Below are 23,029 nucleotides of genomic sequence, written 5' to 3'. Positions count from 1 at the left end.
TGTATTCTCATCTGGTGCTGCGTAGATATCTTTATATTCTCTTTGGATTACATTTTTCAGTAATTTTTTCTCTATTCTCTGTATTCTATGACAGCATTTGCTGTGGAAGTGCTAAACAAGGTCATAACTTCTGAAAAATTAGTTTCGTGAATCTGCCAAATTGTTTCCTCACAGCAATTTTGTAGTCTATTTATGCCAAACTTGCAAGTAAATTAATCAAAATGTTTGGTTCTAGTGTGCATTAACATACAGGATTTCTTACATCGCCCCCTGGCATCAGACCCTTATCAAAGTATCTGGTTAAATTTTATTTTTCTTACATATGGGCGAAAGTCCATTTTTTTGGAGCACTCTGCCAGTATCATAATTTTCCAAAATACTTCATCTGATTGAGATGAAGTAATCCTTCTCTCCACTAAAACAAGTCAAACAGTGAAGCAGTAAGCTGCTAATGCTGCTGATTGTGAAAATCAAAAACAGACATTGCATTTTGTCAAAAGCCTTTGTTAAAATCAACATTACACATCAAATATGTTGGTCATTGTTTAATTAATTATGGTTCAGAAGCAACTCTAAACAGGTGAGTTTTTAACCTAGATTTATAGGAACTCGGTATTTCAGCTGTTTCACAGTTTTCTAGAAGTTTGTTTCAGATTTATGGTGCATAACCAAATGCTGCTTCCTCATGTTTGGTCCTGGTTCTGATGCAGAACAGATCAGAACCAGAAGACCCGAGAGTTCTGGAAGGTTGATACAACAGCAGATCTTTAATGTATTGTGACGTTAAACTGCTCAGTGATTTATAAACTATAACAGTACTTTCAAGTCTATTGTTTGAGATCCAGGGAGCCAGGGGAAGGACTTTAGAACTGGGTGATGTGCTCTAACTTCCTGGTTTTAGTGAGAGCGCCAGCAGCAGTGTTCTGGATCAGCTGTAGCTGGAGGATTGTGAAGACACTGTTGCAGTAAACAATGTGACTAAAGATACACACATCCTGGATGAGTTTCTCTAGACTTTGCTGAGATATTAGTCCTTTAATCCTGAAAATATTCTTCTGGTGATAGAAGGCCGAGTTTGTAACTGTCGTTTTGTGTTTCTGAATGTTCAGGTCAGAGTTCATCACTGCACCCAGATTTCAGCCTGATCTCTAGTTTATATCTATAAAACGTAAGCTGAGTGTTGACTCTATTGTTCCTCTTTAGGTCCAAAAATAATAACTTCAGTTTTGTTTCAGCTAGAGAAAGTTGTTGTCCAGAGATGTTCCAATTGTCCTTATGTAATCTGTCTGGGAAATGAGGCAATAATATGAAACCCATCAAATAGAGTACTAAGAAAAGTTTTCATACACTCTCTTTCAGCATCGTAGAACAAATTTTTTGGCCCCTAAGGCTGCAGGGGTTTTTTCCAAGGTTGAATGATCATATAATGAAATCTCCAAGAAAATATTGGTTTCACAAGTTTGAACTTAATGGAAATTTTCTCTTATCCACATAGAAGTCAGATTAGATCATTGTACTTTTGGAACTCTAAATCTTATCGAAAGTTCAACCATCTTGGCCAAAATTTCACCCTCAAATGAAGGAATATTAGATGAGAAGTTCGGGAACAACCTTATGACACCCAAGCTGTGGTAAACCCAGTGTTCCTGTTCACAGAGACACAGATTTCACATCGACATCAGTGTATGTAAATATCTGGTCTGAATTGTATACCGAAGCCTTAAAGATCCAGTTTCTAAGTTGATAAAGGCTGCTCAAATTTTAAGATTTCTCTTTTGATCCACTAAAGCTGCTTAAAATGTGTCTCAAAGCGTAAGAGAGAAAGAATGGAGAAGGCAAACCACAATAGAGCTGCTGGTGTAGAAGCTGATCCAACAGCTCACTGTACATCTATAAATCTAAATGACAGTTTTATTCTCTCTCACATGTGTTCCAATAAGTGGGGAGACTATTGGTAGCAATGTGTGAATCTACCAGAATGAACCTTTTAAAATTAGACACAGTGTTTTTCTGAGGAAAGAGAACCTAAGAGAAGAAACACAACACAGTGTTATTCCTGAGACAGGGACTTCCGAGTTTTGGAACTGTTAGAAGTGTAAAAGATTTTTATTACCATCCTAAAGGCTTCTTTATTTTAGGATCAATATATTGTGAAACTTTATATTGTTATGGTTGGAGATACCCTCATTACTAAAAGTGAAAAGTTACGAAATGCAATTATTTCTTTCCATGAGTAAGCATATAAACTAGAACAGATGGAAACAGCTGACACAGAGGATTTTTCAAAAAGGTTTTGAGTTTTTGTTGACGTTGAAACTCTTGTACACAGAGCTCAGTCACTCTTTGACAATAGCGGGGAGGTGGGAGAGGGTTCACTCTGTCTCTAAGGCTGAGTGGAACCACCCTACAAATGAAGCTCATTTCACTCCATTTTATATGGGTTCGGATGATCCATGTGACTGTACTTGAAAAAAGTACAGTCATGTTGACAGAATGGTGACTTGAGAGCTATTCTCAAGTCACCATTGACAGAATGGTGACTTGAATTATGTCAGAATGGTACGTTGACAGAATGGTGACTTGAGAGCTATTCAATAAAAAGAATATTTCATCATTAAGTGAAAAACATTATAAAGATAAACTAAGACTTTAGTTCCATTCCTCATGGGGATTTTCTGCACCAGCGAATGAAAACATGACATTTAGGATTAGAATATGACATAAGGCTAATAAAAAGCATTTTTAATACAAGAATATGAGCTTGTAGATTTAATACTGTTTTAACTGTTATTTTTAAAATGACAGTTTTAAATGGAAAGTTTGGCACATACTTTCCATGTGCCAAACAAGTTTTAGTGGGGCACATACTTTTAATTTATTGAATATATTAATACAGGAATGTTAACAACTTGAATTTTGGGAAAAGTGTCTGTCTCTTCTTCTCTTCCTTCCTCAAAACACAAAACTTAACGTGTTAATAGAGTTTTTTTTTTTTTTTTTAAGTTCCGTTAGTAATTCTTTCACCAAAATTGCCTCCAAAATGCTCTAATGCTCTAAGGTAATTCAGAGGTTAACTTGAAAAGGCATAGAAATGGATTTACTTTGCAGGATATTTCCAGAAGAGTCATGTTTCTGCATGCATGGCTGGCTACACAATTCTCCAGTCTTCCAAATCCCCCCCAGTTCTTTTGCAGTCAGACTGGCACTTAGATTAGTTCTTTATGGATTTAGCTTTATAAATATATATACACACACACACTCAGAGAGAGTGAGAGAGAGAGAGAGAGAGAGAGGGGTGCTGGAGGTACCATCATGGGAGGACAATTGAAGTGGCTGATATCAGCAAATCCTACCAATGGCTGGAAAAAGCTGGACTCAAGGACAGCACAGAGACCCTCATTCTGGCTTCACAGGAACAGGTGCTAAACACCAGCTCTACCACAACAAATAAGATCCAAGGTGTAGGTTGTGCAAGGAAGCCCATTAGACAGTCCAACACATAACGGCATGTTCATGTGGGGAACACCCCCAAAGGTGTTGGAGAAAGACCAAGCTAAGATCCTGTGGGACTTCCAAATCCAGACATACAAAATTGTAATGGCGAACTAACCAGATATTGTGGTGGTGGATAAAGAACAGAGGAAAGCAGTTGTGGTGGATGTAGCAATACCAAGTGATTGCAACATCAGGAAAAAGGAGCACAAGAAACTGGAGAAATGCCAGAGCCTCAGGGAGGAACTGGAGAGGGCCTGGAAGGTGAAGACCATTGTGGTGCCTATGGTCATCGGGTCCCTCAGGGCAGTCACCCCCAAACGGGAGCAGTGGCTTAAACATATCCCAGGAACAACATCAGACATCTCTGTCCAGAAATGTGTAGTCCTTGGTACAGCCGAGATACTGCGCTGAACCTTCAAGCTCAGTTTGAGAGGGAATATATATATATATATATATATATATATATATTATATATATATATATATATATATATATATTATATATATATATATATATATATATATATATATATATATATGATTATATCAAATAATAATAGTATTATTATTACTATAATAACACTCCAAAACTTTATTCTTACCTCATTGATCAGTCAGCAGAATCTAATCATGCAACTTTTACCCCACTGTACTGTACTGAGCTAGAGAGGACAGGACTGGTTGTTAATCTCTGGAGTCTGAGGCAGAGTCTGCAAGGGGCACAACATGCAGATCTGACATATTCCATAAATGCATCTGAGAAAAGTGGAGATGCACCGATCCAATCTGCTTCTGTCCTGAAGAAACAGGACAGAAGCAGATATAAATCATAATACTAAATCATAAGGGCAGATCTGTTTAGTTTAACTCTATGCTTTGTGCTCTGAGTAACATCATGCTTTACTATTTATTTTACATTATATTAAGAATTCCTAATAGCACTTTCTGGACCATTTGAAAGAGCGTTTGTTGTAGTTTATTTTTATATGTTACACCAAGGTAGTCAACCTGTTTTGTCAGTTTTGGTTTCTGGTAACACTTTATTTGAAGGGGCATCATAGACATGATGTCATTGTCATAAACATGATATACCACCTGACATGAACATGGCTGTCAATGGCTGTTGTCATGAAGTGTTATTCTGTAAATAATAAAAATTTTTAATCCAAAGTTGCTTTAAAACTTGCATTAAGAATCCATTAAAAGTGTCAGGTTTGCATAAAAAGTGTCATTATGTACCAAATGACACTTTATGACAACAGTTATAAACATTTATGAAGATTACTTTATATTCGTAACAAGTCTTATGTTTATAATAGTGTCATGTAAGTCCTATGCATGCCCCTTCAAATAAAGTGTTACCCATTTAATTTATTATTATTTCACATTGGCTGTTATCCTCCTAATTTCACTGACTGAACAAATTAAAGTTGTTGTTTTTACAAATTTGACCAAGCTTGTGGAGCTATTGATGTTCTGGAATTGACCAATAGATGGTTGTTGTGCAGAGTTATCAACTCCCTTAGTATTTCAGTCCATTCATGTCTGTTTAAAAAAGAAACATTTTAAGTCAATTCATCTCTTTTTTCTACATCAGATCAGTATCAGCTGATATTAGATCTCAGATATCTGTATCAGTATCATAAGTGAAAAAAGTGAATGAGTGAATCCCAAGAAAAGAGATGAATAAATAGAAGTAATATTGATAATATGCCACATTAAGCTTTGTGAGAATCTGCCTGTGTATGTGGGCAGGAACAGTAATAACCTCAGTCAGAATGTGGAGCCAAAACACAGAGCAGATAAAGAAAAGCAGGAGTGAGAGGAACATCATCTATGCTTGTTTTAAAACAATCCAATGAGGAGGATCACTTTTCTCTCAGGGACAACAAGAACACAAAGACTGCATTAAGGTCCCAGGGGACTGAACATACAGACAAGGAGAAGTATGTGAAGATCTTAACAGACTTGCTACTTGTAGCATGCCAGCGCTACTTTGAAAACAGTGTTACCTTAATGAGAATTAGAAAACAATTTCTATAGTTTCTATAAAACCTGATATTTCCAAACAGGTGATACTTTTATTATTTTTCCTTAAGCTTAATCTTAATTTGTGCATGTGACTGAGACTAATTTTAATAAACCTTCATTTGGCTGAAGAAAATTCTTTCTTTGGCATCTTATGAAAAAGATTTTCAAACCATTAGAACTGTCCAATGGAAGAAACTTTGATACCAGTAACAGGCCAATGCCTTCTTGGGTCCTTGTCAAACACTCCTGGCATTAAATTAAACCACTAAATATTCAGATAAATGTTTTGCCAAACCATTTACATGAATACGCATTAATACATTCAGTAGAACCCGACCACAGAAGCTAACATCCACATTTATCTCCATGCTGAGGAGTACAACTAATTTAAGTGGCACTCCCAGAGTGACAGCATTGCATTGCATGGTATTTCATCATTTGCTTTCTGATGTTTTAGATATTATCTACCAAAAAATCTTCCAATAGACAAGTTCTCTGCGAATAATTCGGAGTCAAAAAATTCAGCAAACACTCAACTGGGATCCACTCTGTATCTGTTTTATCTTTATTTTATTCCAGCTGACCTGATGGTGCACTGTTCCCTTTCCAGGTCAAGTAAAAATGAAAACACATGGATATGATGTTGTAAATTATTATCCATTCCCTTCTTAAAGCCACGCTCCAAAAAAGGACATTGTTAAAACTGTCTGCCCAGCATGTGGAACTACTCCATTCCTGGAGTCATTTTCAGGTTTGCGACTGGAAACATTAACTGCTGCTTCCAGGTTCACTTCATCCCGGGAGGTTCTCCACTGTCACCGATGTGGTCTGGACCAGAGTGGGCCAGAGGCTGGTGACGGGGTATAGGTTGGGGGGGGGGACTCTTGGGTCTGTCAAAATTAGTCTAAACTGGGCGAATAGGAAATGTTTAGAGCTTGATAATGGCATCTCTCTCTGCTGATTCACTCCCTTCACTATTCACTCTCCTCAATGCTGAAGCAACACATCATACATTTTTTAAGAACTGTGTTTGGTGAGGGGGTGACGGGCTTAGATAAAAAAGCACAAATGATCTCACCAGTCTGATAATACCCGGTTCTTACAGAAATGTAAAAGTCCTGTCAAAAGTAGCTATTAAGACTATTGTCTTAATAGCTAAAAATTAATGATGTGCCTTTCTTTTTCTCTCCTATGTGACAAAAATATGAACCCACTGACACCTTTACAGATAAGCGACACTTTGTGAAATTGACACAGAATTGGCATCAAATGTAACTGGCTTATCTAGAGATGAATGCAATTATCATGAACTTGTTTAATTGAATTAAACAAGTTCATGTTGGTGGACTAAATCAGTTCTTAATTGGATTAATTTGAGCTGCATTTAAATGGATTTGAATTAAACATGTTTTTTTGTGTGTGTTATGTTGAAAGACTGTGCTTTGTTGAGCTTTGCAGACGTAAACACACTCGTCCAAATGCTGTAAACCCACTGTCCTTTGTTCAGATTTAGTGATTCTTCTATTGAAATCTTTGTTTTTAAAGCATTAGTGTCGTCACGCGAGGCGGCAGGCTGTAGGTCTTCAGGTCTTGATGTTCATAGTGCACTCGATGCCGGAGGGCGGTGCAACCCAGACTGGGGTTGACCGCTTCATGAAAAAAAAAATTGTTCTGTTCTTTATGGGATCATTTTGGAGTTGGTGGTAGCAGTGAGAAATTGCTGGATAAATTATGACTGTGGAACATTCAAAGCCCGGTATGTTTGCTCATCTACGGCGAGTGTGTCAGTAGACGTTGAGGGTCAGAAAGGAAATAACCTTGTCTCCTCACTTGCACATGTTAAGTTGTTTTCACTGAATGTGCCACTAATGTGGGCTTCATGCTGGGAAGCTCACATTAGTGACACAAACAAGTCACAGGCCAGGCCTGGCTGTAATGGCTGTTAGGAGGTGGAAGTCTTTCCCACTTCTTCTTGAGGAGTGAATATGGACGCCACTGGTTGAGACTTATTCTGCTGGAGCATTTCAATGAATATTTTCAATGAAATTTATTTTCTTACAGAGTGAACAAATGCATAGCGGGATTTAATTACTTTTATTTTTTTCTGTAAGCTCAGCTCCAAAACAGTGGTCTGGTGAATTTATCTGCAAAAAACAAGTCAGAACTCCTGATCTAACGCATGTACACATTTCCCTGCACTATAGTCAGACCACAGAGAGGCCAAACAAGGATAACACCCAAAGGTGACTTGCCACATACAGTGAAACACTGAAAACAGTTGACACAGTATGATAGCACACATATGAGCCAAGCATCAAAACATCAGATCAACGTTCAGGGAACTACCCAGACACAACATTTTGTTGGAGAAAGCATTCTTTTCAAGCTTCTGCTTTAAGTTTAAAATAAATACATTACAATTTGTCTACAAACTCTATTAAACAATTCCTATTTACAGGGATCGGTATCATGTAATGACTGTTCTTAAAGAATGCCGATGCACACTGAAATACACCAGCTCAAATATCAGATAGAAACTATAGAACTTTGGGAAAACTGTCATAAACTTTGGGACTTTGGTCTGTTTTCCTTTTCCTATTCAATTCCTTCTTTAACTTTAAGAATCTTTGTTCTATTCTTTTTATACTGTTTCTGTTTTTTGTTTTGGTTCAGCCTTTAGTGATGATTCTTTGTATCTTCTTGATTTATTTTGCAAACCTGTAGTTTTCGTGTTCTCTTGTTGGTGTTTCTTGGTCTGAATCTTGATCATTTCTCTCTTGTTGGATTGTTAATCTGGCTTGTTTGAAATTCTGTTTCCTTGTTTCCCACATTCCCTGCATGTTTAAGTAGACATTTATCCTGTGTTATCGGTTCAACGACCACTGTATCTGCACCTGCTCCTTGTTCAATTATCAACTCTCCTACATTTCTGGATCCTGCTCTTCATTGTTTTATAACAGAAACATTGAATCTCGACAACTGACAGTAATGCATCACAAATTCAAAACATATAAATTCTGCCACTGCCCTCCAACTCAATGCAATCCTTGATAATGCTATATCCTCTCGTAATAGAAATATTTATGCAGAAGCTCTTATTTTCAACTTTAACAATGCATGCTCTAAGTACTCTCAATAGTATAGCTCCCTTGAAAACTATAAAATCTAGGAAATAATTAGAGCCATGATTAAGGGAAAGCATTTATGCATTTAGACAGGACTGCAAGTGTACTGAGAGGAGTGAAAAAAGGATAAATTACAGATTTTGTTTGAAATTCTGAAAGACAGTTTGAGAATATTATTGATTTAACAAAATCGAAATACTTGATTGATCTTGCAGCTTCAGATAAGCACAAGTTGAGTCATTTTAGTGTCCCGGATAGAATAGAAAATCCTTTGACTAAATCTAGTTCTTCTTTTAAAATTTGTGAGGCTTTCTCTACGTTTTTCACTGAGAAAATGATCCTTCTTAGAGGCTCAAATTCTCTGTTAAATTTAGATGCTCATGGAATGACACTATGTGTAGCTATTTTGAATCATTTTGAATCAGTTCCACTTGCAGAACTGACCTCTGTAATTAAACATCTGCAACCATCAAATTATTCTTTAAGCTGTCTTCCTACCCGTTTGATAAAATACATTTTTGTCACTTTAAGTCCCGTTATCTTAATGATGATAAATCCCTCACTTCACTCAGGTTGCCCCATCAATTTTCAGACATGTGGTTAAACCCCAATCTAGATTCAAGTGTATCAGAAAATTTTAGGCCCATATTTAAACTTTCTCCTTTTGAGGTTCTCAAAAAGTAAGCTTTTATTGAGCTCAAATCTTTTTTAACATAACAAAATTGCGAAATTTAAGTGTAGGTTTAAAGGTGCTCAAAGTACTAAAACAGCTTTGCTTCGAGCATACTGATCCTCTTTTTAAAGGCTGACTCTGGCAATTTTGCTCTTTTATTACTTTTAGATCTGAGTGATGTGTTTGGAATGGTTTAAATCAAATTTCAAAAACAGAACTTTATTTGTCCATCTTGTCTACTGTTGTTCTGGGGCCACCTAAAGTACGGAGTCCCCCGAGATTAAATTTTAGATCCTATTTGTTTTATTTTATATTTACTGCCTTTTGGTTAGATTTTTAGGAAATTCAACATTTTGTTTAGTTGCTTTGTGGATGATGTCCATCCATCCGTCCGTCCGTCCGTCCGTCCGTCCGTCCGTCCGTCCGTCCGTCCGTCCATCCATCCATCCATCCATCCATCCATCCATCCATCCATTTTCTTCCGCTTATCTGGGGTCGGGTCGTGGAGGTAGCAGCTTAAGAAGGGAGGCCCAGACTTCCCTCTCCCCAGCCACTTCTTCCAGTTCTTCAGTTGGAATCCCAAGGCATTCCCAGGTCAGCCGAGAAACATAGTACCCCAGTATGTCTTGGGTCTTCCCCGGGACCTGCCCAAAACACCTCCCCAGGGAGGCGTCCGTACCCGAGCCACCTCTGCTGGCTCCTCTCGATGTGGAGGAGCAGCGGCTCTACTCTGAGTCCCTCCCAGGTGACTGAGCTTCTCACCTTATCTCTAAGGGAGAGCCCAGCCACCCTACGGAAGAAGGGTGGCTGGGCTCCGGTTCCTTCCTTACCAGAGAGGTGATATTCCATGTCCCAAGAGCCAGCTTCTGCAACCGAGAATCAGACCGCCAGGACCCTTCACTTGGCCACCACCCATCTCACAATGACCCCGACCCCTTTGGCTCCTCCCACAGGTGGTGGGCCTATGGGAGGGTCCATATTTATATGCCCCTAAAATTGCAAAAAAAAAAAAATCTATACAGGTACTAATAGATTGTTTAGCTTAAGTTAAATCAGACTCAACTTAAGAGCAAAGGCTTTCTCTGTTGTTGCTCCTATTGTCTAGAATAAGTTACCTTTCCAAATTAGATCTGTCCACACAGTCTGGGTAATTTTAAATCGCTGCTTAAAACTTATTTCTATTCATTTGCATTTAATTAAAGCTTGAAACTGTACCTTTTCTGTTGTGAAGTTTTTGTTTAGTTTCTTTTTGTCAATTTATTGTATTGCATTGTTGTCTTTGTGCAGTGCTCTGGTGCAGTTTTAATCTGTCTTTAAAAGTTCTATGTAAACTTAACATTGACATTTTCTTTTAATTTGATGAAATCAAAGCAAACAAATGATGTAGTAATATATAGATGTGGCATGAAAACCACAAATGAAAATGACTACCTCAGAGAGGATCAGTATGACTTTTTTGGAGCTGATTTATTTGGAACATTTTATATATTTAGTTATACCATAAAGTCCTGTGTGTTCCAGAGTTTTTTCACAAATCACTGCTTTTGTAAGAACCTTGTAGAAATTTTCAGCCATTTCTTGTAATTTTCATAAGCTATTTGTTTCTATTTTCAGCAAATACAGTGTGCCTAAAGCTGTTTGTGGGCTTACCCCACTAGCTGTGTGGCCTAATGTGATCATGTTATTTCGGACCTGGTTTGTGAATGGGTATGAGCAGCTTATGGACCCTCTGGCAGTGAGAGTGGTACATGCTATGTTTTTCTCTTTCAGGTGAAGCTGAGAAAGGCTCTTAGGATTAGATGGGATTAAATTATTCATGGTGATGTAGAGAAAGAAGCAGTAAGAAGAACTCCATTTTCACTTCTCTGCCTCTGGCTGGGCTGCTATGTGGAAGGGTAAAGGTCAGCTGAGGGGAAAAAGGATTTATTATCTTTGAAAGACTTGATAAGATCATAAATACAGTGTAAAAGAGGCTGATCAAATATTTAGTGGATGTGTTTGGTCTTATAGCCTCTGTATATTATTTTTCTTACATTCATAAAGCAGATAGTCATGTCCTGATACACTACAAACTAAAGCTGTCAGATCCATCTGGATGCTAGTTATTCTGAAAATAAGTAGCATGTCATGAAGACAAACTCTGAAAGCATATTTTCACACCTTAGGAAGATGGGATTAGTTGAAACATGTTACTGCTTTGGTGCTCTAGTGAGGAGTGGAGGCTTTTCTCAAAGCCCTGTTGTCTCTGAGAAGTGGAGAAAACATGTTTACACTGGGACTGTGTAGGCCTTTCCTAAGAGCAAATTTTGCTGGACAATAAATTGGCCCAGAAATTATTGAGATAAACAATAATATTGTCATTTTGAACCAATTTTCAGGTAATATAGTAATAATAATGAGAGTACACCCACTGACATATCAAAAAAACTAATTTCCAAAGAACATTTAATGCTGGAACCAAAAAATATCTTAAATATCCAGAACAACAATAAAGATTGATTTTGAAGTTCCTCTTACCAAAATGGTATTTCAAAATAATAAACATTCAGCTTAGATAGAAAAAACAAGTAAAGGTGACAGGTGGTGCAAAACTAACTACTTCATACAGGGTGTCACATGTTGACAGCATCTCTTAAAATGGCAACTTTTCAATGATATTAAAGGGGAACATCTCTTTGACAATTGTTGTCCAAATGGAAATTATTGCACTCATTTTAATTTTCGTGTAGTCACTTGATTTATTGCTCATTATCACAGGCTTAGTGCTATGTCTCCTCCTTCCTATATTTCAAAAAGGATGTAGCGGTCAGCATGACTTTAAAGCCAGCACAGCTATCGAACCATGGTTTTTGTGTCAAGTATCAACTGTTGCTCAGTGAGCTCACACCATTCTAGTTCAGCACACATAACAGTACAGGGAGACAGTTACTCCTCAAAGTGATCAAACCGAAACCTAAGAAACAGAAACATCACTTTGGGCTTAAACGACATGAAGAAATCAAAGTGATCTTCCTTTTACCATGTGCTCTTGCTGCAACCAATGAGGTACCCAATTATTTCAGAATAATGTATACCTTCGTGGTTTCAAGTGAGTATCTCAGATACAACTTATGAAACAGAGTTCAGTCATGTCTTTGTTACAAGCAATACAAGAATTATAAAAATGAACACAAGTAAAAACTTGAAATTAATGAGATTTTCTGATGATATTCTAATTTAGTGAGATTAGGCATGTCACAATATCAAATTTTTCTGGGCAATTAATTGTCCCATAACTTATGTCAATAAATGATAATATTGTCGTTTGAGACAATGTCAGTGTCACAGGGCTGCTTGCGCGGTGAGGTGACATTCGCTTTGCCTCGTCCAGCCGAGATGTGGACAGCTAGCAACATGACATAAGAAAGTTGGAAATTGTTCAACTTTTGTCGCTATTGTTGCTGTAGCGTCCTGTGTATTCGGTCATGAAGACAAACTCATGTTTGTCTGCTAAATAAATCAAAGCAGGTGCCATGCATTAAACAACAAGCTAATCATTGTGTCACGATATCGTAATGTTAACGCGACCGACCTGAGGAAACAGAGATACAGGGATCTCCTCCAGAGCGCCGCCATGCTGGTCCAACACAATGAAAGGTTCTGCAGTATGCAGATAGAAACGAGAGGGGAGAAATAACTCAAGGCAGCGAGATGAAGCTTTTTGTCATCCTCTTTACATAAGAGCAAACAAGCGATTATTATCGCCTTCCTTTTATTATCAAGCTTATTGACTTATTGCTTATTGCAACAGGACTAACTAAGATACAGTTGTATTTTGAAATTATTCAGTTTTGAATTGGTTCATGTTAAAAATGAGCACTCTTAAAAACCGAAAAAGACCTTTAGAAATCTAGATTAAAATCTTTGCAATAGATTCCCAGAGTATCTGGGAAACTTTGGCTGACTTGGAGTAGCCAATAAGGTACCGGAATCTTATGGACTCCCTACAGTAGTTTTTTGTTTTGTTTTTCTTTTCTTCTCTTGTTGTTGGACACAAATGCTCAGTCATTAAGAGATGGCTCAGCACTTTTCCACAGCGATTTTATCCTAAGCTGTTTTATTTTTCAATTCTCACTGCATATTTTTACTGCTGCAGTTTCTACAGCATCAACCTTAATCCATCCTCTGTAAATCTCTGCAATAATTGCTCGTATCCATCCTGTTTGCCTTGGAAGTTTCCTCAAAGTAAATGAAGAGTTATTTCAAGTTTCCGTCAACTTTCTCCATCCGTTCCTGATGACGCCACTGGTTTCCATCAATCTCTGCCCACCCTCCCATTATGTTATATGGCACCAGTCAATCCGCCCTCTGCTGCCCAACACAAGTGGAGCAGAATGCAGTTACAGACACACCCAGGCCCTCATAAAAGGTTCGGTTAGCCGTCTTCTGAGGTTTACATACTTTCTGGAAAGTACCATGTGAGTTGAAGCTGTTGTAAATCTGAACTGTACTTGAATGTTAAAAAAGAAACTTAACTGCTGCCAGTGTTTTTGACACAACATTCTGAAGTTAATCTTTTTACTTTTTAAAGTTGGTTGAGACAATCTAGAGATCATTGAGTTTCAGCTTGCATTGCTCTGCTCCCAGCCAGTACTGAGTGGTTCCTAAACCAACCTCTGTGCTCCTCTCTGAGCACAGCCCTGGGACCAAATGTTTTCCAGTGTACAGAATTCCACAGGAAATCATGCTCCTTTTTCGTGGAATTTTGTTGTAAAACTTCATGGCTCCCTGTAGAAAAATGTGATTTTTTTTCCCCGTAGTTTTTTTTTTCTTTTTGCCAAAACATTAAAACTGCTTTCTGTTCAACTCATCTTGTGACGAAATACAAAGGACACGGAGACTAAACGATGGAAAAGGGCTAAAGCTATAGAAATATTTTTTAATAGTGCCCATTTAGACCCATCTTTTTTTTTTCATTCGGCTTATTCTCCAGCTGGTTTCTCTGCTTACTGTCCAAAGCATAGAGAACAAAATGAAAGCTTCTCTCTCATCCAGACTGCAGTTAAAGCAACATCATTAGTAAGTTTTGTTCTAAGCAGGATCACAGAAACTATTTGGTGCTTGTAAAATCAGCAGCTTTATAACCACAGAGCTTGTTTTATTGTTGTCTAATTGTGGAATGAGCATGAGCATGTAACAGTTACATTGCAGCTTGTGAGCTCTTAAAGGGCTATGGAGCCACCCTGACTTGCGGTCGGTGTGCCTTTACCTTTAAGGGGAACGGCATGGAGAACGCTGAGCGATGTGGCCGGTTATGTAAGGCTTGGCTGTGCCGCTCAGAGCTACTTGGCCCTTGCTCTGTCCCACTGCCAGGCGCTGGAGGTTTCATCACCCTGCTGTTTCAAAAGGCCCTCTGGACTCTACATAGTGTTTAGCTTTCACTCTGTAGTTTGCCCAATTTATTTTCTCCTTTCCTCTCTGCTTTAATGCACCATCTGTCTTCCTCACTGATAGACCATCTCTCTCCTATCCCTCCCTCTCTCCTCTTTAGCTGACTCGCTCCATCTAGTAAAATTATTATGGACTGAAAATCCAACTCCTCATGTCCTGGTCGTGTTTCAGGATTTGGGTTTTATGTTAACTTTGTCATTTGCTACTTTATGAGAGCCATGTTCATAAATAAGTGCAGAGTCTTGAAAGATAAAAATTGTTCAAAACCTCTTAAAAGGGCAGTGTTATGTAAAATATTATTTTTTGTATTATTATTATAATGTTATTCCTTCATTAAAAACATACCTGGAGTTTTGCTATGATTCTTTCATTCATGTTTGAGGAATCCTTTAATCTCCATGGCAACCATTCAGCTATGCAAAAAAAAAAACCTTGTTCTTGTCCTCGGGGTTGGCAACCAGGGTTGTCAATACTCTGAAGAGCAGTGAGCTAGAGATGGTGAGTTTGAGATCGTCAGAAAGTGGTAATTCAGGAAGAATTAGACTGATCTTACTTGAGATGAAGATAGACTTCTGCCAGGGGGATAATACCATGGTTTCCGGGGTATGGTCTCTTTGTGGGTGTCCTTGAAGTGATCCGGGTCCTACTGTGAGATCTTGACGGAGTGAGTTCTTTGCAAGTAGATGTAGAGGAATTATGAAATTTTAGTTTCACCAAGTTTACTGTTTGATAAAATACTACAGTCCTGTCATGTGTTTGAGATCTTCCAGATTGACCTGGTTTATTAGCTTGAATGTTTCAGATCAGTGCCTCTTGGATGTTGCAGTGTTGATTTGCGATTGGTGCGGCCTAAAATTACTGATTTTGCAGCTTCATTTTTAAAAAGCTGTGGTCAAAGTGATTTTTTTTTAAGCTTTATTTTTGTCATAACATATGGAGCACATAAAGGGACATTGAATGAAAAACATCTCATGTTCACCAGAGGCTTCATCAGGATTTTGACATAGTTAATATTTAATATGCAAGTACCTTTTTGAAAATAATATCTGTACAAACTAAATCATATCCTGAGGAGAAGTCACAATGCAAAAGAAGAATCCCATGTTGCTCGTTTAAGTAATCATGAATTGTTAACACAGTAGGAGCAAATCCTACAGAACATCTCTAAAAAGGTTACTCCCCCGCCTCCAAAAAAACCCTGCAAATATTACCGTTTTGTTTCACACACGCTTTCATCTTGGTTTATAAGGTGTCATGAAACAAGAAGTTAAATTAGAAAGGGAAAGTGGATTGGTCAATATTCAGCCAAGTTGCAGTGATTTGTTGGAAAGAAGGAAACACAGCAAACATTAAAAGACAAAAGCCTCCGAAAAACTGTGGACGAATGTGAGAAAAGTAATCAAACCCATGTTACATTCTGAATTTTTAAAATATGATCACATTTTATAAGTTTCCGTTTCATTAGCCACGCTAAATAGAACCAAGCAAGGAACAGATTATAGATATTTCATTTCACAAACTATATGATAAATACAAAGAGCTGAGAGATTGTGCTTATTGATTTAAAATAATCTGAACATTGTAAAAGCAGATGGTCTAAGTGCTGAACTGAACTTCCTGTTATCTAAAGGTGGATGAAGAGAAACATCACACCCCTTCTGCACAGTGTGTGTGCGAGCAGGTGGGTGGAGGCAGAGAAAGCCCTCTGGGCCTCTTAAAAGTGATTTCTCATGGTGATTTGAAGCTTTGGACTAAGGTCAAGGTTTCACCTGTCAAAGTTCTTCTGATTCTGTCAGCTTCCAGTTGGTGCGTTTGGAAGGAAACTTGCTCATGTGTCGTTATGTGTGTTAATAATGCTTGTCCAGTTTTAAATGCACCATCTGCTGTGTAAGCTTTACTCAACACATGCTCTGGGTTTCTATTACTACTGAATAAATGGCTATGATAGCATCTATTTGCTGTGATATTATGCTGTACATACTTTAAGGGGACACTTTGAATTGTTTGATTGCAAATACATCTCTTTACTTGAGTTGTTTTCCAATACATTACAGGAAAATAAATAGACTGATGAGCCCTGAATTCTGACCAATTGATGATTAAAACTTTGGTATGTCAGTTGTGAAAGTATTAACACACCTTAAAGTTTTTATTAAGATTTTGTATTGTTAGAGGCAGAAACTGCATCATATCGTACTGAGATTATGTCATACACCAGCATAAAGTACCGTGTAATTGTTAAGAGGAAGGATAGCGACAAATGGCTTTAAAATTGTTTAACAAATAAAAAAGTGCGGCAGACTTTTTATATTTACTTTCATACCCATAAGGCCTCTTTCTTTCTGAGTTTAATAATACTGAAACATTTTTATTTGCTGAAGCCTTTTGCACATTGATTGGGTGGCACTTTTTTAACTACTTTAGTAGTTTATTTTAACTTGTCTATGTTTAGCTTGTCCATTTTTTTATTGTGTATATGTACATCACTTTTTAGACTGAGTTATTATAAAGTGCTTTAAAAATTGAAGTGGTTTGGTATTGGTATGTATGGTATGGTATGGTGTGGTGTGGTGTGGTGTGGTACAGTACGGTACGGTACGGTACGAGATGAGATGAGATGAGATGAGATGAGATGAGATGATATCAGGGCCGTGCAGAGACTAGTAAAGGGGCAGGTGCTCAAAAAAAAAAAAAAAAGGGGCACATCAAATCACATTTCAGGACAGAATATGAACAAAGTCACACAGCTCTCAGAGTTTAATTAACAATGATAGATTACAAAATTGTGAGACATACAATCAAAGAACATCTGCTTGGGTTGCTGTACTTGCAGTGGAGATGAAGACGGTCCATTCAGAAAAACAGAGCTGCATCAAACTTTATCGTGGAACTGCAGGAAAAAAACAAAAGCAAAAATGTAATTAATGCATGTCACTATGAGAAAAGACTACTCTATTTGTGTTTTAGTGTATTTTGTAAGTACCTATGTACATTTTCTTCAATCTTTCCTCTTCTTTTTTTCTTGTCAGTTTCTCTTTTCTTTTTTTCCTCATTGTCTCATCTTCTCTTGTGTTGAGTGAAGTCTTATTTATTTCAGTCTCTTGCCTTTTAACTGTTTAAAAACAAATTTCAAACTTTTAAGCATTTTTTGCTGTTTTTGTTCTCTTTTGTTCATAGCAACAGTTTTCTGTTGGTCATGTCTTGAAGAATGTTAATAACCTCACTGTGAATGATTGGTACAGTTGACCCAGTTGGTCAACAATCCACTGCCTTTCTTTTTGTTTCTGATGTCTCTCTTTATGTGGCATCTTTGAACTGAAAAAAGCAAAACAAAGAATTATGATCAGAACACTATAATAAACCACACTACCAATTCTTTACCCTTGTGTTTAAAGCAATGTTTTTCACTCCATAGCATAACAATATTAATTTCAGAGAAAATGAGACCTCTCCTATGAGTTCAATATGTTTCACAATTATTCAATTAAAATACTAACCTCAATTAAATAATATAAAATTGTGATCAAGACATTTTGAATTGTAACATTTTTTTGAACAAAAAAATGTTTAACTTAATTTTTTTTAAAAAACTGAAATCACAATTTTTTATCTCATGACTTAAAAAATTATTTGCAAAACAAACAAACTTATTTGTGCATGTCAGAAATCTTTGCTTGCTATTCAAAGTTTTGCTTGCGATTCTCACATGACGTCTGGGAAGAGCCTAAAATCAAAACCAAAGATTTCTGATGTGTGCAAATAAAAGTTTATGTTTGCCCCTTCATTAATGACATGCTTTATTGGACAGAAACAGTTTGATTATTACATACATTATATCTATCATGGTAGTTCAGGATGAGTTATTTTTAATTCTAAATGAATATCCTTGTTGGACTTTTATTTAAATTCTCCTTCAAGATACATTTACCTAACGCTAGAATAAATGCAATATACATCATTCACCAAAGAAAATTAGAAAATCGGACATATATCCATTATGGAGATGATAGGTTTTGGACGGGCGATGTGCCCCTATCGCATAAGTAATACTGAAGAATGACTACTGTCATTAACAATACAGGGAAGCTATTTAGTTGCCTTGCTTTGCTAGCAAAATCATTAGCTAGCAGCTAGCTCATAGCACAACAACAGCCTAATGTCTGATGATAAAAATACTGGATCGATAGATAAGAACAGCTTTTCCTCACCTGTCTGTCTCCTCCCGCTCAGTTTATTCAGAGAAAGGCGGACTTAGAGACTTATATTCTCTAAGACGCCTGTCTTGTTATATTTCATTTCTGCTTAAACCGCAACTCCGTGCTGAAGGAGAAACGATACATTTAACGTTTTCCGTTATATGACAAGTAGCAAGCCGACTCCAGTGTTTTCACCAAAAATAATTTTTTTCAGTTCACCAAAAGCTGTTTTGTAATCTGGAACGTCGCTAGCTTGATCTCCGCAGTTAGCCGCCTTATCTCACCGTGCGAGAGGCAAGTGCGTCGTGCGTCACGGGCAAAAGGTCAAAGGTAACAATGTGACCGCAAAGTAATTGCAAAGTAATAATAATAATAGTAATATAGTAATAATTGTAGTACATGTGTAAGGAAAAAAAAAAAAACCCAAAAGGGCACTTGGGGCCATGGAGCAAAAGGGGCAGGTGTTCAAGCCCCCAAAGCACCCCCCTCTGCACGCGCCTGTATGATATGATATGATATGATATGATATGGTATGTTATGGTATGGTATGATATGGCATGGTATAACAAACACATCACAGCAACTGTCAAACAAGACGTTGGGTTAGGGACAGGAGGGGTCAAATGGATGGTTGGATGGGTGGTCTGGCAACCATAGGACCAATAGTGCTATAGTCTATTTGTATTCTATTGACAACTATGAGGCCTTTTGTCTGACAGCTAAAGTTTGAATCATGAAACAGCTCAATTATTCCAGCTGCCACTTAGAATATATTAGAATAAATGGCTGCAAGTGAAAGTCTAAACCTTAAGAAAGAGATGGATACATGCCATTGCAGTATAGATGCTACAGTACAGCATCTTCTGTTCACTGGCTCAGTATGCTATTTTATCTGTTTCCGTTGTTAAAGCAACATGCTCCACCATTCCCGAGCCAACTTCAATTGTAGATCCATAGGACAATGACACAGTCAGGGTGGATATGCTGGCATCACACAACATAGTTCATTTCATTCACAGCATGACAGAAAGACATCACGGCTTGGAACAAGCATGAGACATACTAGTACTACATCAAGTTAGCTGTCACTCCAGTATGACACTATGGTTTAGCCCCGCCTGCCCGGTGAGGGTCCAATAGGCAATTGATACGTCAGACCATGAAATAGCATACCAAATCACCTAGACCAGTGCCATACTGCTCAGTGAAAATGAGGCAGTTGCTTCTTTTTTAAATGCTAATGATGTGAAATTCCATAATTGGTTCTTGTCTAAGTTGAAGAAAAAAATTCTGTTCTAAATTTAAACCTTTTGATCTAAAAGAGGATATGCTTTTCATCAATAACCTTCAAAGGTCTGGCAAGCTTTAGCATTCCTCTCTCTAAAATCAAGAGTAATGTTCAAAACAAACCACTGAAAGACTGGATGCAAGGACTCATTTTGGCAGAGTGAGACAAATCCTGAGGAAAACCATCTTCCCAAATATCTGTGCTTCTTGAAAGTTAAACCACTTTCAAGCAGTGGAAGAAGGTGGAATGTGGAACTGGAATCAGACATGTCAAGGAAGGGATTGAAGTACATCAGGACTCAATAAAAGTGCCACTTTATTAAAGTATCTTAGTGAATGCGAGGATCTCAACAGATAAAGCTTCAGTCAAGTCAAGAATGCTTCCGTCTGTCCCTACACATAAAACTTTGGGCAGAGACGGAGAGCAAGCATTCTAATAACATGTTAGAGCTTATTGGTTTCAACACATCTTCTTCCATTGTGGTTTCATGGTTTCAATCTGTGACCACATGTGCTGGACATGGTCCTCGCCCTTTCTTTTTCACTTCCATCTTGTTGAGGTCCTCGAGCAGATCATAAATTTAAAAAGGATGCTTGTTTAGTCTCAGCTTGGACAACATTTTAAAACCTGGAATGCTTTGATCAAACTTTGGAATTATGGCAATGACACAAAAGAGAAAAACAGGTCGTAATTTTTCTAATACTCAATTAACATAACAAAGATAATATTTGATTATGTTTTTCTAATGATGGTAATGATGGTGGGGTTTAGAGGAAGATTTCTCTCAGAATACAAGTAAACATCATGAAGACCAAGGTTGTGTAAAAGAGGAAATTACACAGCATAAGGTTATGGATGGGTTTATACTTTTAATTACTGCGTATAACTAAAAGTATTATGAATTTAATAGATTTTAATCACTACTTCCTATTTTAAAAACACAACAACTGTTGTTTTTACTTTAAAATCTCATAATATTCAACATAGGGGTGATCAATATTGCCAGAAACGATATCACCACATATCTTTTTAAACATTTACATAACAATATAAGATGATTTTCCACATTTTTATTCTTTTTCTCTTTGGGGAAAAGTTTTTTTTCCCTACATTTCATCATAAACAGTCATTATATTTAAAAATACTCATACATAAATATATACAAAATCACACAATGGGTACTATTTTGGCTAACAAAAAGAGTTTGAAATCAGCTACCAGATGGAAATACGAATACTTATATACACATAGAACATTAGTTGTATAAGATGTACAGAAGTGTTTCCCAGTCATGCTTTTTTTAAAATGTAAACCTTATGTGCAAGACTAAGAATCTTGTTATAATATAAAAGTAAATCTTAACACCAAAATATCACCATTAGGAAGGAACTTTCTAAATATGAGGAATACTTGTTTTTTTTTTTTTTTTTTTTTTTTTTTATCTATCTGTCACTGACATCTCCACTGTGAGTGTTAATCCTTACTTCATATTGTAACTTTCATATTCCGGCAACTGCAATTGGAACCGCCCCCCACCCTCTTCTCCAGTGCCATTTTCTTTGCTTTACCAACAATGACTGAAGTCTGTTTCATATTTTTCCTAAAGGAATATTTGACTCGGGCCACGTAACAATAAGCACCTTCAACTTCGGCTTCCACTGATTCATTTAGAGTTAGCAGACGTGACCAGCTGAAGCTAACTAGCTTCTTCTCTTTGGTTCTGAGTTGTAGTAGAATTGTAAAAACCAGCTCCTTGTAGTGCACTTTGCTTCATCCAGAGGGTCTAGGCTCTCGGATGTTGAGAAACCATTTCTGTCTGGAGGCTTGGACTTTGGTGGGGTTATCAATTCATTCATTCACAACTTCTCTTTTTGTTTTCTGATTGGTCCTGTCAAAAATCGGCTGGAGACAATCCAAGTCAGGGGGAGAAAGCATACATATTTTACTTTTTTTTTTGACAGAATTGCAAAGCAAGACAATGACCAGGCTAAAACAGCAGTGGTATCATTACGTGTCCAGTTATTTGTTGGCAAACAGCCACAGGAAGCCTTACCACATAGCTCCGCTTCAGCAGTAATGCTTTGAGCCATATTTGGTTTCATCTTTACAATTTCAAAATCGGTGTGTGGGTGATTAGATGAGGTATTTACACCATCCATAAAACTGTAAAAATGTACTTTCCTGAGCAAGGTTTTTTTTTTACCGGTATTGTCATGAATTATATGACATGGCCCAGACCTAGTACAAAGTAGTTTTTGCAGGAAACAGACAGATAACCAATCCAAAAAAAGTGTAGTATTCCATGTTATAGAACCAATACATAACTTCTAAAAGTCATTTTGATGTAAATAACTTCCTTCTAATGAATACTTAATTGCCACCAAAAGTTGGGTAACAAAATATTGAGTTACATGTATCATCATCTTTGTCTTGGCCTGTTTGTTCGTTTTTTTAATGATTCCATTGGGCCACATTCAAAACCAGTGCCTGATTTTTATTGGTTAATTTTCAGTATGTATTTGTCTGTTATTACTTTTGTCAGTTTCAAGTAATTTCAGTGGCCATATTGGTTTGATAGACAGACAGACAAAAGTTTAATTGGTACCACAATTACTGATGCTCAAGGTAAAGAAGTAAACAACTGCTGGTTTAATGAATGGTACTCACAAACATAGAGTTTGGTTTTATTATTTATTAATAAGAGTGGTGGTAATTCATGTGTTTATTTTTCTCTTATGGCAACAATAACAATAATTTTATTTATTTAAAATAAAATTTAACCTGCCTGTTCA

The 23,029-nt window shown here is 37.1% G+C and overlaps 1 protein-coding gene and 1 long non-coding RNA gene across 6 annotated transcripts in view; one reads left to right on the top strand and one right to left on the bottom strand.

The window, feature by feature from the left end:
- The window catches only part of thrb (thyroid hormone receptor beta), a 93,263-nt gene that overhangs the window by 22,521 nt on the left and 47,713 nt on the right, over positions 1 to 23,029 (top strand). The gene's annotated exons all lie outside the window — the stretch shown is intronic.
- LOC129376373 (uncharacterized) lies at positions 17,496 to 18,007 on the bottom strand. Its single transcript, XR_008607750.1, has 2 exons — positions 17,737 to 18,007; positions 17,496 to 17,643 (listed from the first exon to the last, which is right to left on the bottom strand). It is a non-coding gene; the product is annotated as an uncharacterized LOC129376373 (long non-coding RNA).

This window comes from Poeciliopsis prolifica, unplaced genomic scaffold (genome assembly GCF_027474105.1).
Source record: "Poeciliopsis prolifica strain line A6 unplaced genomic scaffold, Auburn_PproV2 SCAFFOLD043, whole genome shotgun sequence".
NCBI lineage: Eukaryota > Metazoa > Chordata > Actinopteri > Cyprinodontiformes > Poeciliidae > Poeciliopsis > Poeciliopsis prolifica.
This window is presented reverse-complemented; position numbering and strand designations above follow the sequence as displayed.